Below are 16,127 nucleotides of genomic sequence, written 5' to 3'. Positions count from 1 at the left end.
CGCATATAATATACACAGGAAATAGATTCTATATTATAGTGTATAATAGGCACACATAACATGTATACGTAAGGCATATATTTGTATATAATATGCATATACTATAGCATGTGCAGGAAACACGGACTCAGGATGGCAGGCTCCCTGAGGCTACCGGCTGGCCCCAGCCCCGTGCCAGGCCCAGAGCGGATGCTCCGATCTGCGTGGTGACCAGATAAGCCGGCAGAGCCCCTCACTCTAGGTTCATCTCTCAGCTCTCCTGGGAAGTATCCTGTGCTTTGTCACATCAAACTGCTGCTCCTTCTAAAAATTCCTCCGCAGGTCCTCTCCACGCTCTGCTCCCCAGGCTGGGGTGCTTTCTCCAGGATTTGCTCTCTGAGACTCGGCTCCAGCACCACCCACCGCAATTCAGACAATGCCTGGGCCCCCTGTGCGCTGTCCTCAGGCTGAGGGTCCAGAAAGGGACGATAAGGGGACCTTCTCAACGCATGAGAGCCTCGTCTCCTTAGGAAGGAAACTGTCTGAGCCCCGACCCACCTCGGTGTCCAACACCCTCTCCCCAGGGCCAGTGCCCACCTCGGCCCCACCCGCCTGTCCTCCACCAAGAGTGTCCCCCACTCACCCTCTACTCACAAAGCCTTGCCTGAGACACACACCAGCACGCACAGAGCCACCCACCCTGACCCCCAAAGTGGCCTCCAAGGGCCACTGTGGGAAACAGGGAAGAAAGCTGAGAGACATGAGGCTTCTCCCTGATGACCGCCAACCCAGCTCTCCCGGTGATCCACGCAAGGGAAACGTCACCACCTGCCAAGGACACTGGCCCAACGACTGGTGCAAGGTGTGGAGATGGAGCAGGACCCCATGGGGCCCCCCAGGTACACAGGCCCCGCCGTGTCCCCCGTTTCTTGCTGGTAGAAAAAGGCTTTCGTTTCCTAGGCCTTCCCTGAGTCCCAAAGAGCAGACTCAAGCAGTTACTAGTTAGGGAAGTGAGGGAATTGCAGAAATAAAGGAAAAGCAGTCAAGCAAGAAACGTAATGAGAGATTAGACAATAGTTCAGGGATAAACCAGAGTCCTAGTTCCTCCTCAAGGGATGTACCTACCACCTGACACATATCTTGGGGCTGTTCTGCAGAAACTAAGACCCCTGCCCCAGTGGAGGCCGGTGACTACAGGCTGAGACCCCAGACGGCTCGGAACCAGGAGGCTGAGGATTGAGATTCCCGGAGCATCACCCCGTTGCCGCACCACTGACCAAGCAGAAGAAAGTCACGGTCCCTGCAGCCCTCACCCCAAAGGTTGTCCTTAAAAACCTTATGCTCAGGCCAGCCAGTAACACGGATCAGAGACAAACCTACGTCTCCCATCTTCTTGGCTGTTGCCTCTGGATCAATGAACCTTCCTCTGCTCCAAACTCTGACCTTTCGATTTGTTTGGCCTCACTGTGCATCTGACACACGGACTTGGGTTCAACACCAGTGTGGGTTCAAAAGGTCCCCTTTTCAGGCTCCAGAACTGCCGCTTGTCAGGCCAGCTCAGATGTGGGAATGTATTATAAGAAAGGGACCCGGTTTCACGGATCCCTGAGAAGTTAGGGGCAAGACTTCTACCTGGGAGCAACTGACAGCAGGAGAGAAAGTAGACCTTTTCTGAGGATCCCAAGGGGCTCTCACTCTCTCCTGCACGTTCGCAGCAAACGGTCCCCAATTCCAGGGTCCGTGGGCCCTTTATCTCCAAACAGAGCTTCGCTTCATCCCAGTGTGAGGTGCTTCGCTGTCTCATGGGAGTGGCCATCCCGTAATAGCTAGGCAGTGCCTGTCCTTCTCAACAGCCAAATTATAACTAGAGCACTTCAATATATCAGGCAAGGATATTTTAGATTATATTTTAATATAATTAAAAGCAAGTTTTCAAAGGAAATTCAGTATTCAATTGATAAACAGCAAAAACTGTGTTCTGTAATCTAGACTTTACAGCAGCATAAAGTTGTCATCCTATTATCTTTTGCTTCATTTTTCCATTAACATGTAATTTAATACAATTCTAATCTTCCTCCATATTAAAAAGCCAGCCCGTTATTGCTCCACTCACGCATCCCATTTCTACCTCATGTTTAGCCTGCAATCTACACTATGAATGTGGCTCCAGAAAAGAACAGCACAAAAGAGAAAAGTCTAACTGAAATGAATTAAATTTGATTATGCCACATGTTGATAATATTCTCATTTTCCCTGAATTCCCTGACATATGCGTGGAAGCTTACACATTACCTGTCAAAAATAAAACGATGACAACACACAGGATAATAGTTCACCGTAAATACTGGTGATATCAAAACATATAATGAGGGCTTGTACTCCATAGGTTTTTTAATAAGTCTACATAACATATAACAAATACCTTAGGGGCTGGTAATTTCTCTTTGTCAAAGTGAGGTCACAAACACAAAATGCGGAAGGCATCTTAGCTTCCTAATTTACAGCTATTCGCTGAACCCTTCTTTGTTATTAAGCAAAAGAAAACAGCAATTATCATCATTAGTCATTAACTGTCTCCCCAAATTCAAACTAGAATGTAAATGCACATTTTACTGCTGGATTTCATGAGACTGTTGGCATACCCAGTCTAAAAAATATATTTTGAGTGGTGGAATGAAACCTTTAAAAATACAGCTAATGTGATGGAGTGCGTGGGGTCGTGTCACAGGCTCTACCCTCCTGGCAGCCCCCCGGGAGCAGGGCCCGTCCCCACCGCAGGCTGAGGGGGCCAAGGCTAGCAGGGCAGTTGGGCAAGGTTCCCCAGGTGGCACCACACGCAGACACACACACGCACATGCGCACTCTCATATCAGAGCTGCATCGGAACCCCAGCATCCAGCTCTGGGCTGCTGATGGATGGGGAGGATGGAGGGGGCCCCAGTGCTCTTTCTGGTTAAACCAGGCTCGTGGTTCCAACACCAAGCCCGGCCTGAGCCACCCAGGCTGGACACACTGCGGCGAGGGGCCCAGGCCCAGGTGTTTGGGGGAAAGCGTGGAGGCCCCTGCCTCCGGGTGCAGACAGGCATGGCCGGGCCCTCCCCAACCCCACTGTGGGTGCGTGGGAGGTCCTTCCCCCCGAGGGAACCAGCTTTGTCTCCCTCTGCCGGAAGCTCACTTACACCCAAGCTGCCAGCCTGCCCGCATCTGCCTCTGATTTTATCCCCCATCAGGCGGAGGGACAGACCTTGCACTGCGTCACTCGCCCCTGCCCTCACTTGGGAAGGAAAATCCTGTAGGAGGGAGAGGGCCACTGAACTAAACGGAAAGAACAACCCAAGGAAGACAAAACGAAGGGGCAAAAACTTTATCCAGTGGACCACGGTGTTGCTTGCTAAATAAAGAAGGATATATTTCCCCCAAACTAGTGGAACTTATCAACATTTCCTCAGAAATTTCAGCTGGGTCTTGTGCAAAGCCGTGAGGCCTCCCTGGTGGACCCTGGAACCGCCGCTCCCTTTGCGTGCTGACTTGTCCTCCTCCCCACTCCTGTGTCCTCCTTGCTGGCCCCGGCAGCACTGGCTCAGCCCACTTCCCTTCACGACTCCTCAGGAGCCGCAGGCCACCTGGCCATCTCGCCAGGACCTTGCGACACAAGTGCAGGTCAGGGAACCCAGAAAGAAAGAGCCGAGTGGACCTGTTCCCGTACGTAACGTGTGAAGGTATGAAAGATGGGGCCCACCATGTCAAAAGGAGCCTATCTGAAGCTCCTTTAAAAAAGTTTCCTCAAAAATTAAACAGCAAAGTTCAAGATTTGTATCCTGACAGCTACAAAATATTGCTGAAAGAAATTAATGATGCTCTAAGTAAATGGAAAGATATACCCAAAAAAGAATGCATAACTGAATCACTTTGCTGTACAGCAGAAATTAACACAACATTATAAATCAACTATACTTCAATAAAAAATAAAGATATCCTATATTCATAAATTGGAAGAATTAAAATGGTTAACATGGGAATATTCCCCCAAATGACCTACAGATTCATCAGAATCCCCATCAAACCCCCAACTGGCTTCTCTGTCAAAATTCAAAACCTGATCTTCAAATTCATATGGATAGAAAATGAAAACTAAATCTAAAGCTAGCAGGAGGAAGGAAATAATAAAGCTCAGAGTGGGGATAAATGAAATAAGAAATAATACAGAGAATCAATGAAATCAAAGTTGGTTCTTCAAAAAGATCAATAAAATTGACAAACCTTTAGCTAGACCGCAAAGAAAAAAAACACTCAAATTTCTAAAATCAGAAACCAAAGTGGCGGATTACTACTAACCTTATATAAATAAGAAGGATTATAAGGGAATACTATGAACAATTGTATGCCAGCAAATTAGATAACCTAGATGAAATGGACAAACTCATAGAAACACACAAATTACTTTGAGAAGAAACAGAAAATCTTGGCAGAACTATAAGACAGAACTATTGGGTTGGCCTAAAAGCTTGTTTGGGTTTTTCGTACAACCCCAAATTTGCAGGATACAAGATCAAAACACAAAAATCAGTTGTGTTTCTACATATGAGCAATGAACAATTTCCAAAAAGGAAATTAGGAAAGCTATTCCACTTACAATAACATCTAAAAGAATAAAATACCTGTGTCTACATTTAACCAAGGAGGTGAAAGGTTTGTACACTGAGCATGAGAAAGCAGTGCCGAAAGAAATTTAAAAAGACCTAAAGAAATGGAAAGACATCCTATATTCATGGATTGGAAGACTTAATATTTTTAAGAATTCAATACTATCAAAAGTGACCTACAGATTCAACGTAATCTCTATGGAAATTCCCACTGGCAATTTTGCAGAAGTGGAAGAACCAATCCTTAAATTCAGTGGAAATTCAATGGGCCCCAAATAGCTAAAACCATCTTGCAAAAGAAGAACAAAGTTGGGGGACTCACACTTCCCAATTCCAAAACTTGCTAAAAAGCTACAGTAATCAAAACAGTGTGATTCTGGTATAAGGATAGACATATAGACTAATGGAATAGAATTGGTAGCCCAGAAATAAACCTATACATCTATGGCCAATTCATTTCTGGTACAGGTGCCAAGAGTGTTTAGGGAAAGAATAGTCTTTTCTATAAAACGTGCTGGGACAACCAGATTTCTACCTGCAAAAGAATGAAGTCGTACCCCTATCTCACACTGTATGCAAAAATGAACACAGAATGGATCAAAGACCCAAAGAAAGGCATAAAAGTATAAAATTCTTAGAAGAAAACACACATGTACTTCTTTGTGAATGTGGATTAGGCAATGCTTTCTTAGATATGTCATCAAAAGGACAGGAAAAGAAGAAAAAATAGATAAAATGGATGCCCTAAAATTGAAAACTTTTGAGATTTAAAAGACACCCCCAAGAAAGTGAAAAGACAACCCGGAGAATGGGAAAAATATTTTGCAAATCAAGTATCTGATAAGGAAATTGTATCTAGAGTATATAAAGATCTCTTACAACTTAATTATAAAAGACAAATAGTTCAAATAAAAATGGGCAAAAAATCTAAACAGACATTTCTCCAAAGAAGATATACAAAGGGCCAATAAGTACATGAAGAGATGCTCAACCATCACCGGCCATCAGGGAAATGCAATTGAAACCACAATGAGATACCATTTCACATCACTAGGATGTCTAAGTAAGAGACAAAGTAACAAGTGCTGATGAGGATACAGAAGAAATGGAACCTCATTCCCTGCTGGGGGGGTGTCAGATGATGCAGTCGCTTTGGAAAGTTCTTCAGAAGGATAAACACAGAGTAACCATGTGACCCAGGAATTCAAATGTGAGGTACATGCCCCAGAGAAATGAAAGCAGATGTCCCCACAGAAACTTGTATATGAATGTTCATAGCAGCGTTATTCGTAATAGTAAAAAAAGGAAACAACCCAAATGCCCATCAATGGATGTACAAAAGTGGTTATGTCCATCCAAATGGAATATTATTCTCCAATAACAACCAATTAAGTATGGGAACACCGTACAGCATGGATGGACCTTCAAAACATTATGCTAGTGAGAGGAGGTAGTCACAAAGGACCACATATTACATGATTCCACTCGTATGAAGTTTACAGAAGAGGTAAATCCATAGAGACCGGAAATCGATTGTTGAATGTCAGGGGCTGGGGCAGGAGGATAGGGGGTGACTGTCAGGGTGTGGGGTGATGAAACTGTTCTAAAAGTGACTGCAGTGGTGGTCGCACATATCTGTGAATATAAAAAACACTGAATTGTACATTTTAATGGTGAACTGTATGGTAGGTGAACTATATCCCCATAAACCTCTTATAAATGAATAACTATATACGAAGAAGACATAAAAACACAAAATTGAATATATACAAAGTTCACTTTAAAAAATTTTCCTCATGTGTTTAGAACTCAGTAAAAGACCTTTTTAGTAAAATTTAGGAAAGCAGTATGCTTGTTGGTTTGCTTTTAAATGTCCTCTCTCTCCATGGTAGGACGGATGTGATTGAGCTGAGTCCCATTAATTTGACTGCTAGGCAGCTCAGGGCCAATTTGGGGTCCATGGACAGTCACTTGTTTCCCTTTGCTCCTTCATTCTTACTGAAAGTTCTCAGATCATGATTTCAAATTTGCATTTATATTTCATCAGTATATTTTACATGTTTTTGTTATTCACGCGTCACACTCTTATAAAATGAGATGAGGAATAAATTAGTGAATAAATTAACTTTAAGTGGTTTGATACTATTAGTTCAAGTTATACAGTAAACGGTTGAGAGCTGTTGAATCACCTGCCGGATAACGGCTGGGGAAGCGCGAACGCACTCCGGCGGCGCTGGGGGCAGCAGGGTCAGGAATCCAGGGAGCTGGGGGCCAGAGCTTTCCTCACTCCTGCTATCCAAGGTCTGATAGCTCATGCACGTGTGAATTTCCTTACCCATCTGTGGTTTTGCCTTTATTTGCCAAACAGTTCAAAGCCCTTCAAACCTGGGCTATGCACCAGGATCACCCGGGAAGCATTTCAAAGGGCGGACCCCAGGCATTACCCCGGACATGGTGGGACTCTGTCTCTGGAGCTGTGGCAGCTCCCCAATCTGTAAACGTCAGATGCTGCTCTCGGCTTCACGCGGGGCACTGCTGTCACTTGTCGAGTCTTCCCCTGTGGCTTTGTGTCCCCAACTAGCGCCTTTCACCTCTGAGTCACCGTGTACCTGGGGGGGGGGGGTTCCCTTGAACGACTGTCACGTCTCCATCATGGCTGGTAACTGAATGAATATGTAAACAAGCGAAGCTAATAAAGAGGATTGGCGCCCTGGGCTTTGCCAGGGGCAGGACTCGCAGGGAGGCCTCCAAGGTTCTTAGGCAAAATTTAGATCCTCTACCAGCTTCTAGGCTGGAGTTGCTGGAATCACAGAACTACATTCCAGCAGCTGGAGCCCTTTTGAAGGGAAGGTTCTGTGTGGAACGCTCTCCGCTTCCAAGCTGTGAAGCACTGAGTGCAGTACTGTTGAAACGGTTCTGCTGCCGAGCTTTTCTGGCCCTTCTCTCTGTTTGTTCTTTAATTCTTTTTCTAAATTCTGCTTTTGTAAAATCACGGGCCCCAAGGGCAAAAATGCTCAAAGTTTGTGCGCTTTCAACCCGTTTTCAGAGGCACAGCCGTGTACCCCCGGGCGCTAACGCTGCCACGGTTCTTAAGCTGAGGGCCTTCGGGCCTGCGGGGCTCAAGACCCTCCCCTGTGTTACAGATGCAGGTCAGCTCGCTGGGCCCCGGTACTGTCCGTGGAAGCAAAGTCCACAGCTACTCCCTGACCTCGGATGGGACCGGCCGGGAGGAGGCGCGTCTGGGCCGTGATCCAGGTGTTTTTCTTTTTCTCGTGGGGTCACAGATGCCCGGACGGAGCTGCCCAGGGGGAGAGGCCGAGGCAGGGCGTCCGCGGTGAGAGCTTCTGTCGTCCCCCTCCTCTCGCGCTGACCTGACCTCATGGTTCAGCCACCTGCCCACCCTGCATGTCCCAGAACCTGCCCAGATGCAGGCGGTCACAGGTGACAGAAACCAGGGGCAGGCCGCAGGCCAGGGACGGAGGGAAGCGTGGACAGCCAACCCGGGAGGGGTGACAGCATGTGTGTGAGCCTCTCCCCTCTCGTGGGCCTCGGGCTCCGGGTGGGGGTCGGGCCTGGGCCGGGGAGGGGCCTGGCGGGAATGCGGTGGAATCTACGGGCAGAGCAGCTCGGAGGCTGCAGGACTTGGTCTACTCCCTGGAGCACAGAAGCGGCAGAGGGGCCTGTCTGATGCGGCAGAGGGGCCTGTCTGATGCGCCCCGGGGCTGTGAGCACCGGAGCGGGTGAGGCGACGCGCTCAGGCCTCCTCCACGCCCCAGCCCAGGCGACGGCGGCAGGTAGTGCCCTTCACCCACGTGCCCCGTTCACAGGTCGCAGCTCTGACCCCCAGAGAGTCCGGAGACGGCGCCCGTGAGGAGAGGGCTAAAGGTTAAATGAGGTCCCCGCAGGGCCCTGACCCACAGCACTGGTGTCCCCAGGGGAAGAGGGAGGGACACAGCGAGGAGGGCCCTCTGCCCCCGGGCACCCTGACCTTGGACTCCCAGCCTCCAGAGCGTGAGAAGCAGACATCTGTGGTTTACGCCGCCAGCTAGTGGCGTTGGCTGTGGAGGGAGCAGCGGGGGTGTGGGCGGAAATGCCGGCACGTGGGCAGTGTGACCCCCAACGCGGTCCTCCCCAGAAGCTCACTGCCAGCGTGTCCCTGTGAGGAAACGGGGTTCAGAGGGGGGAGTGGCAGCCCTGAGCCCGGGCCCAGCATGGCCCGGAGGCCTCCTCCCTGCCCACCTGTGACGTGGGCTCCAGGCTCCGCTCCTGTGGACGCGACTGCTGCCCGCTACCTCCAGGCCCATCCAAAGAGGGGTCCGTAATACCGAGTCACAAGCGTGTTGTAAACCCTGGTCACGCCTGTCCCCATATACAAAGGTGTCCTCCTCTCAGGAGCCTCACGGGGGTGTGAAAACCAACACCGACACGTCCACAAGTCCACCTCTGACCCCCGAGCCGGGGCCCCGCGAACACACGTTGTTTCAGCTTCTTCGGGTCCCTTTGGACACGAACGCTGTTTGTTACGAAAACAAACAAAACCCACGAGCGTCGGATCCCATCCTGGGGAGGCTGGAAGACAAGATGAGGAACCCCTTCCATGACAGGAGGGCGTGTGCCGGAGCCAGGAAATCTAGGCTCCGGCCTCCGACCCCGCAGACACGGCCTCCCCGATCGGGCAGCTCGGTCCTTTCAGGAGCTCCGGGGGAACAGCGTGGGCCCCCGTCTCGGATGACAGGGTTTGAATCATGAGGGTAAAATCGAATTCCTAGAGGAGGGGTCACAGCACCTGGCAGAATCTCAGTAGACAAGGCAGCGCGAGCCGCCCTCACCCTCAGGAGGAGGAGGGGGTCACAGCATCTCCATCCCCCGCGGCCCCTGCACGGCGAGCACCACCCAGGAAGAAGTTTCCTCTCCTTACAAAGCGCTCTGCCGTATCGTACGCTGAGCCTTAAACAGAGAGCAACACAGGGGTGGAAACAAACAACATGCTTTCCATTTTCTCTCCATTCAATTCTGGTCTGGTTTCCAGGGAATTTCGGATGGTGGAGAGAGCGCGTTTGGCGGTGAGATGAAGGCACAGCCTTTCTGAGGCACAACACAGCCTGGGGAGGAAGAAGAGTACTGCGCACATAAAGTAGTTTTTGAACGCACTGTAGAGCTTTGCGTTAGTGCAGAAGTGTATTTTGGGTGGATTTAGGTGGAGACAAAAAGAAGACAGAATTCAGCATGGACGGCAGGGTAACCAGGAAGGAAAGGAAGAAGGGAGGAGAGAGGAGGGGGCAGCCTGAAGGCTGCAAAGAGCTTCCTGGCCTAGGGGATGCTTTCCCTCTGCCAGGAGCCTGCGGGGTGGCCCCGCCCACTCCACGCAAGGCCACGCCCTCCGCAGGGACCCGCATCAGCCTGAATCCATGATTCCCCGCGAAGTGAACAGCTCTCTTCCCTCCAAGGTCCCTGTTCCCACGGCGGTGCTTCTCTCTGAGGGACCCTCTGCACTTTACTGGACCCCACCCAGCCTTGAAGACCCACTGCACGGGCTTTCTCCTCCCGCGGGTGCTTCCCCAGACTCTCCACCTAAACCCACTCATCCCCGCTCTGAGCGTAAACAGAGTGTCTCCGCTATGACAGTTACACATTCATTCACACATTCTCCCATCTACCCATCCTCACCCTCAGCCACCCAGCATCCACAGGGCACCAGCTCACGGTCAGGTGCTGGGACCGTCCCTGTTCTGAGGCAGCAATGCCTGAGACGCTCATTCCACTGGAGGAACGAGCATGTGAGCAAACAGAAACCTCTGTGACAGAGAGAGGCACGTGCAGACAGGGGGGAGTTGGGTGAGGGGGACCCGGGCCGGCGAAGAAGGGTCAGGGGCTTGAGTCATCATCCACAGCTGACACGTGACAAAACCACTGCTCTAAGAACGCGATCTCCCGGGGTCAAACAGCTCAGGGGTCCAAGTTCCGGCTAGAACCCCACTGCCCTGACTTCAGCTGTCCTCCTTCGGCCCGCCCGCAGCTTTATCCAGGACAGCGCTCACTGGTCCCTCGCCTGCTCCAGGTGCTGGGGACCCCACGCTGCTTTTTCCTGCCCCCCTGAGCCGACGCTCGCAAAAGGTTTAATCTCGTAGATGGATGAACTGAACGGGGGCCGAAGCTGCCCCCTGTCACCCCTGTTGCATCCCGGCAGGGACACCAGCCTTCTCAGGTCTAGCCGTGCGGGACGGCACGTGTGTTGTCTACAGCCTGCTTCTCCTCTGGCTTCTCCACCTCCTGGAGAAATGGCTCACCTCCCAGACAAGCCCCGTCCACTCACAGTCTAAGCTCAGGGCCCTGGGGACGGGGACAGAGCTGGCGTGCACTGCCGCCCACACTTTGCAGGCGTCTGGACTGTGGGTGCTCAAGCGCGGTGCACCCAGGGGGGCTGCGAGAGATTCTCAGAGACACCTCTTCCTGCAGCCCTGCGGCCGCCTTGTTCAGGTGGATAAAAACGGCCGTCTGTACAAGCAAGTCAAGGAACAGTGCAACCCCAATTCACTATTTTTAGTAAAACCAAATCCATTGCCTAGTCTTCCAACTATGCACATTTGGACAAGAGGTCAGTGTGCTGCCCCAAGGCACAGCTGCCTGACCGCTCATGACCTGCCCACATGTCACACGACCTTCCATAAACCCTGCTCCCCGGCCATCCTTCAGGGGATGAGGGATTGAGGGAGGTTCCTTTTCCACCGTGGCGTGAGGCCAAGCCAGCACATTGTGGGTGCGTTGATGACGGAGAGAATAAATCACACCTTCTTTCGCAGGGATTTGAAATCCAGACATTTGGAGAGAGAGTTTGTCAGTGCCGTAGCAGCAGAGCGGGGGGACGTCTGAGAGGCTGTGTGGGATGCCCAGGTCCGAGGGCACGACGCCCAGAGCAGCAGCGACCCCACCTGCACGGCCACTCCATCTGGAAGGATGCTCTGGTCCCCTGCAAGCAGCAGCTGGGCACATGCTGACAGGGTCCTGTCCCCTTGAACCCTCGTGACCTCTGCAGCAAACTGCCTTCCTGAAGGTGACCTGAGGCATCTGTCCCCGGCAGCCAGAAAGAGCTTCATAAGGGGACACTTGGGGGACGAAAACCGCACCTCAGGCAAATGGAAGCAAACTGCCAACTTGCAAACCTAACTGATCAAAGGAGGATTTCACCCATTCAAACCACAGTCTCAGCTAATATTTAGGATTTTATTAACTCCTGTAATTTGTTCCATAGTGTATCCTGCAGTGTTGATTTCACACACACACACACACACACACACACCCTAGTGATTTAACTTGGCTCTTAAATCGGCAGTTTCCATCAATAATTTGTAAGATATGCAAGTAGCTTTCTTTTTTACCCCCGTTAACTCCACACAGATCAAAGTTCTACTTTAAAAGAAAAGTTGCACCTAGATGTCTTTTGAACAGACGATGTCAACACGCAGTTTTGTGATTCTAAACTCAGGTGCTGAACTCTTCAGCTACTTTTCAGAATTTCCTTATATTTTTGATTAAGCTTTTATGGTGAGCACGTTGGCAACTTAATTATACTTAATTACCAAGTGACTTCTTATTTATGGGCTAAATAAATAGCTTTTAAACAGATCTTTATTCTGCACTCAAAAACAACAGCTTCCAAAGCACAAAAGAAAATTGCTATCAGTTGTAAATCCAAACCATTACTCATGAGGCCCAAAGTCATTTCTGACTCTTTATTAGGAAATATGCCTTGTGAAATACGCGTGTAGCTTCACAAAATTATAACTGTTTTCCAAGTCTCTTTCTCCCTGAGTTCCTTTGATACAAATCAGTCTCCTTAATTTAAATCACAAGTCTCTTTCTCCCTGAGTTCCTTTGATACAAATCAGTCTCCTTAATTTAAATCACAAGTCTCTTTCTCCCTGAGTTCCTTTGATACAAATCAGCCTCCTTAATTTAAATCAATCTCTCTCTCTCCTTTTACATAGTTTTTGATGATTATCTTATATTTCTGCCTTGACAAAAATTTATAAGCTGTCAGAAATGTCTGTTGCCAATTCCCAATGTATATATCCAGTAAAAGAATGCTTGTTTTAAAATATTTGATTTTTGACAATTATTTCATAAGCAATTTTGAAATAGGAGTTCATAGTAAATTTTAAGGTAGTGTTGATGATTACCTTAAATGTCTCAATTTATAAACTTGAAGTTTTATGAAAATTAAATTCATTTTAAGATTTTAGATGTGGAAACTCATAATACAATCCCTGGTGTAAACATTTTAATTTAAAATCTACGCTCTCCACTGGAAAGTAGTCAAGACAGGATTCATTTATCGCCAGCGGTGCCTGGCAATTTCCAGAAGCAGAGTGTTCTTTTGCTAAATCAAATGATAAAGGAAGCAACACCAATATGGATTTACGCCATTAGCTCATTTCTCCCCAGTATCAATGACTACGACTGAAGATTCATTAATAGGGAACATTTCTTTGGGGAGAATGTCTCCCTGGAGAACATTTAGATCAGCCCTATGCATGTGAATGATGCATCTGGAAATAGTTTACATGTGGGAAGAGGAGGAAGAAGTACAGGGGCAGGTGCGCGGGGCCCACCTGCAGCAGGTGTGGCGCGCCGTTTCCTGTTCTCTGTTTGACCATACTTCTCCCTCCTACAAAGATCCGTTTTCAAAACCTTTGAATAGAACTGAACCTTCTTTTACTGCGTTACAAGTCAGAGAGAGAGGTGTGTCTACAAACCAGCCCCTTCTTTCTACTCATGTAAAAAATAAAATTGAAGTCAAAATATATCTGCACATTTCTATGAATCAAATAGGTATATTAATAATTAAAACAAGCTGTTGTGGCCAGAAAGTGGCAAAGCATGACTCCTTCACTACGGGAGGGTGTTTATAAATTAGTATGACCTTCTGGGAAATAAATGAGGCAAAATCTTAGAAGCCATGAGAATCTTTATACCTCACAGCCAGGGAAGCATACGTACAGTATTCTACAGAAGGAGCAATCTCAGATGAGGAAGTCACCTCTGCACAAGGATGTTTCTGGTGATCTTAGAAAACCGACCTCCTATTTGTTTGTTGGTTTATACGCTGACACGTTCCAGTGAGGATTTAGTTTGTTCTTACAAATACAAATGAGAAAGTGAACTAAATTGAAAAACTTTAACTATGAAGCAAGAGAAAGGAGAGTAGGAACGGTGATGGGGCCAGGACCTCCTGTCTTAGCTACGACTTGATTCTGACGCCCATTCGAGGAGAGAAACACCCGATTCGGTTACCTGCACGCTAGAGACACAAGAGTCAGTCAGAAAAATGCAATTTAAAAATCACAGGAGAATTTCCTCCTCTGTGTCCCCTTGCAGAATATATTTTCCCAGCTTTGTTGGGACATAATTGACCTATCGCGTTAAGTCTAAGGTATACAGTGTGATGACTTGATACACGTACGTATCGGGAAATGTTTACCACAAGAAGGGTAGTTAACACGTCCTTCCCCTGACGTCTATAATCACCATTTGTTGTTGCTGTCGTTACGGTGAAAACAGTAAAACTCTCCCGTCTTAGCAACTCCAAGTATACAATCTAAGTGTTGCTGACTATAGTCGCCATGCAGTGCGTTATGTCCCTGAACTCGGTCACCTTATAACTGAGAGTTTATAACTGACAAACATCTCCCCATCTCCCCACTTCTTAGGGAATATTAAAATATAAAAATTCTTAGAGAATATTAAACTATTAAAAAGGAAAGAAATATCCCAAATACTAACATCCTCAATGTTTAAGGAAATCATGAAGGTAAGAAAAATAATTCCCTGAAAAAATTAGCAGGTAAAATGAAAATAATTTCATAGACACAAAATACAAATTACTAGCAAAATATTTTAACCTCACTAACAATCAAAGACCACCAAACCACATGAATAAAATATCTTTCAGAAGCATAGATCCATTTACCAAACTGTTGCACCTGGAGCTTTGTCCTAGACAAATAATAGAACAAAGAGAGAAGGATGGTCTCATTTCACAATCACCTTTTGTGAAATTGGTTCCAAGTCAAGAACACACACACACACACACACACACACACACACACACACACTCTCATACACACACAGGTCTCTCTAATCATCTCAGTATTGAACGGGCCACCATACTCAATTTTAATCAACTGCCCCACTTTTTTTGCGGGAGGAGGGAATTTAAGTTACTTCCAAAAATGGACTTTAAGAAAGTTAAAAAAAATAAACTTTCAGCATACTGAGGGCAAAGTGAAGTTATAGACTATACTTTTGGGGGATTTGGGGTTTCTCAACATTTGTTAAACACAAAAAGTTGGAAAGAAATTTCAAGTTAAAGAGTGTTAGAGAACAAATGGAATTGTTGTACCTAGCCATTTATATTTGGAGTCCAAAGATGCTCTTCAAAGTGGGACATTTCCGCTGAGTTCCCCGTGGACCCCTGCCCCGAGCCCCCACGTGCCCCTTCCCAGAGGGGACATCGTGTCCACTGAGATCACTGAAACCACGGTCACAACAACTTTTACGCGGGATGGTCCAATATTGGACACGTTTACTGCCTGTTCAAGGTGCAATTATTTGCCAATTTTTTCACGTTGTACAACATCAACTTCTGTTATTTTTAACCACTCACTGTACCGGCACTGGTCTGGACTTTGTAGCAGCCCCAGTTTTTGGTGACGAGTGCTCTTTGGGTAGTGAATATTTTTGGAATTGGTACTTTTTATAAACGTTAATTTATCTCAGCATTAGATGAATACTCCGTTCTCTAAATTGTCACCTTCCTTCCAAAACCCGTGGTCCATCTCACTGACCACCGCTGAGGCAATAAATGAAGGAAATGATAAACATTTCCTGACATCACAATTTGACCAAAATCAGGAAAGTTAAATCACATGAACATCTGAAGAAATACTGGGAAACAATAGGGAAGAAAGTGGTATTAAATACATGGATGGACCTAGAGATGATCATACTAAGCGAAGTAAGTCAGACAGAGAAAGACAAAATTATATGATATCACAAATGTGGAATCTAAAATACGACACAAATGAACTTATGTCCAAAGAGAAACAGACTCACAGGCATAGAGAACAGACTTGTGGTTGCCAAGGGTGGGGGGACGGAAGGAATGGGAGTTTGGGATTAGCAGATGCAATTATTATATACTGGAAGGATAAACAACAAGGTCCTACTGTAGAGCACAGGGGACTATAGTCACCATCCTGTGACAAACCATACTGGAAAAGAACATGAAAAAGAATGTATATACATGTGTAACTGAGTCACTTCGCTGTACAACAGAAATTAACACAACATTGTAAATCAACTATTCTTCAGCAAAATTAATTTTTTAATGAGAAAAGGTTTTTACTTTTCCTTAGCATCAATATTTACTTGTGGGGAAGTCACTCGGGAAATTGGGGCTTTGGTCTGCGTTCTTCGTAGTCGTGCCCTCTCCTCGGTGACACTGTC

General features: G+C 47.4%; 1 protein-coding gene across 12 annotated transcripts in view; it reads right to left on the bottom strand.

Moving 5' to 3' along the window:
• Window positions 1-16,127, bottom strand: part of DLGAP2 (DLG associated protein 2) — a 729,374-nt gene that overhangs the window by 101,479 nt on the left and 611,768 nt on the right. The gene's annotated exons all lie outside the window — the stretch shown is intronic.

This window comes from Balaenoptera borealis (genome assembly GCF_965194805.1).
Source record: "Balaenoptera borealis genome assembly, chromosome: 21".
NCBI lineage: Eukaryota > Metazoa > Chordata > Mammalia > Artiodactyla > Balaenopteridae > Balaenoptera > Balaenoptera borealis.
The sequence above is the reverse complement of the archived record's forward strand: the minus strand, read 5'-3'. Positions and strand labels throughout refer to the sequence as shown.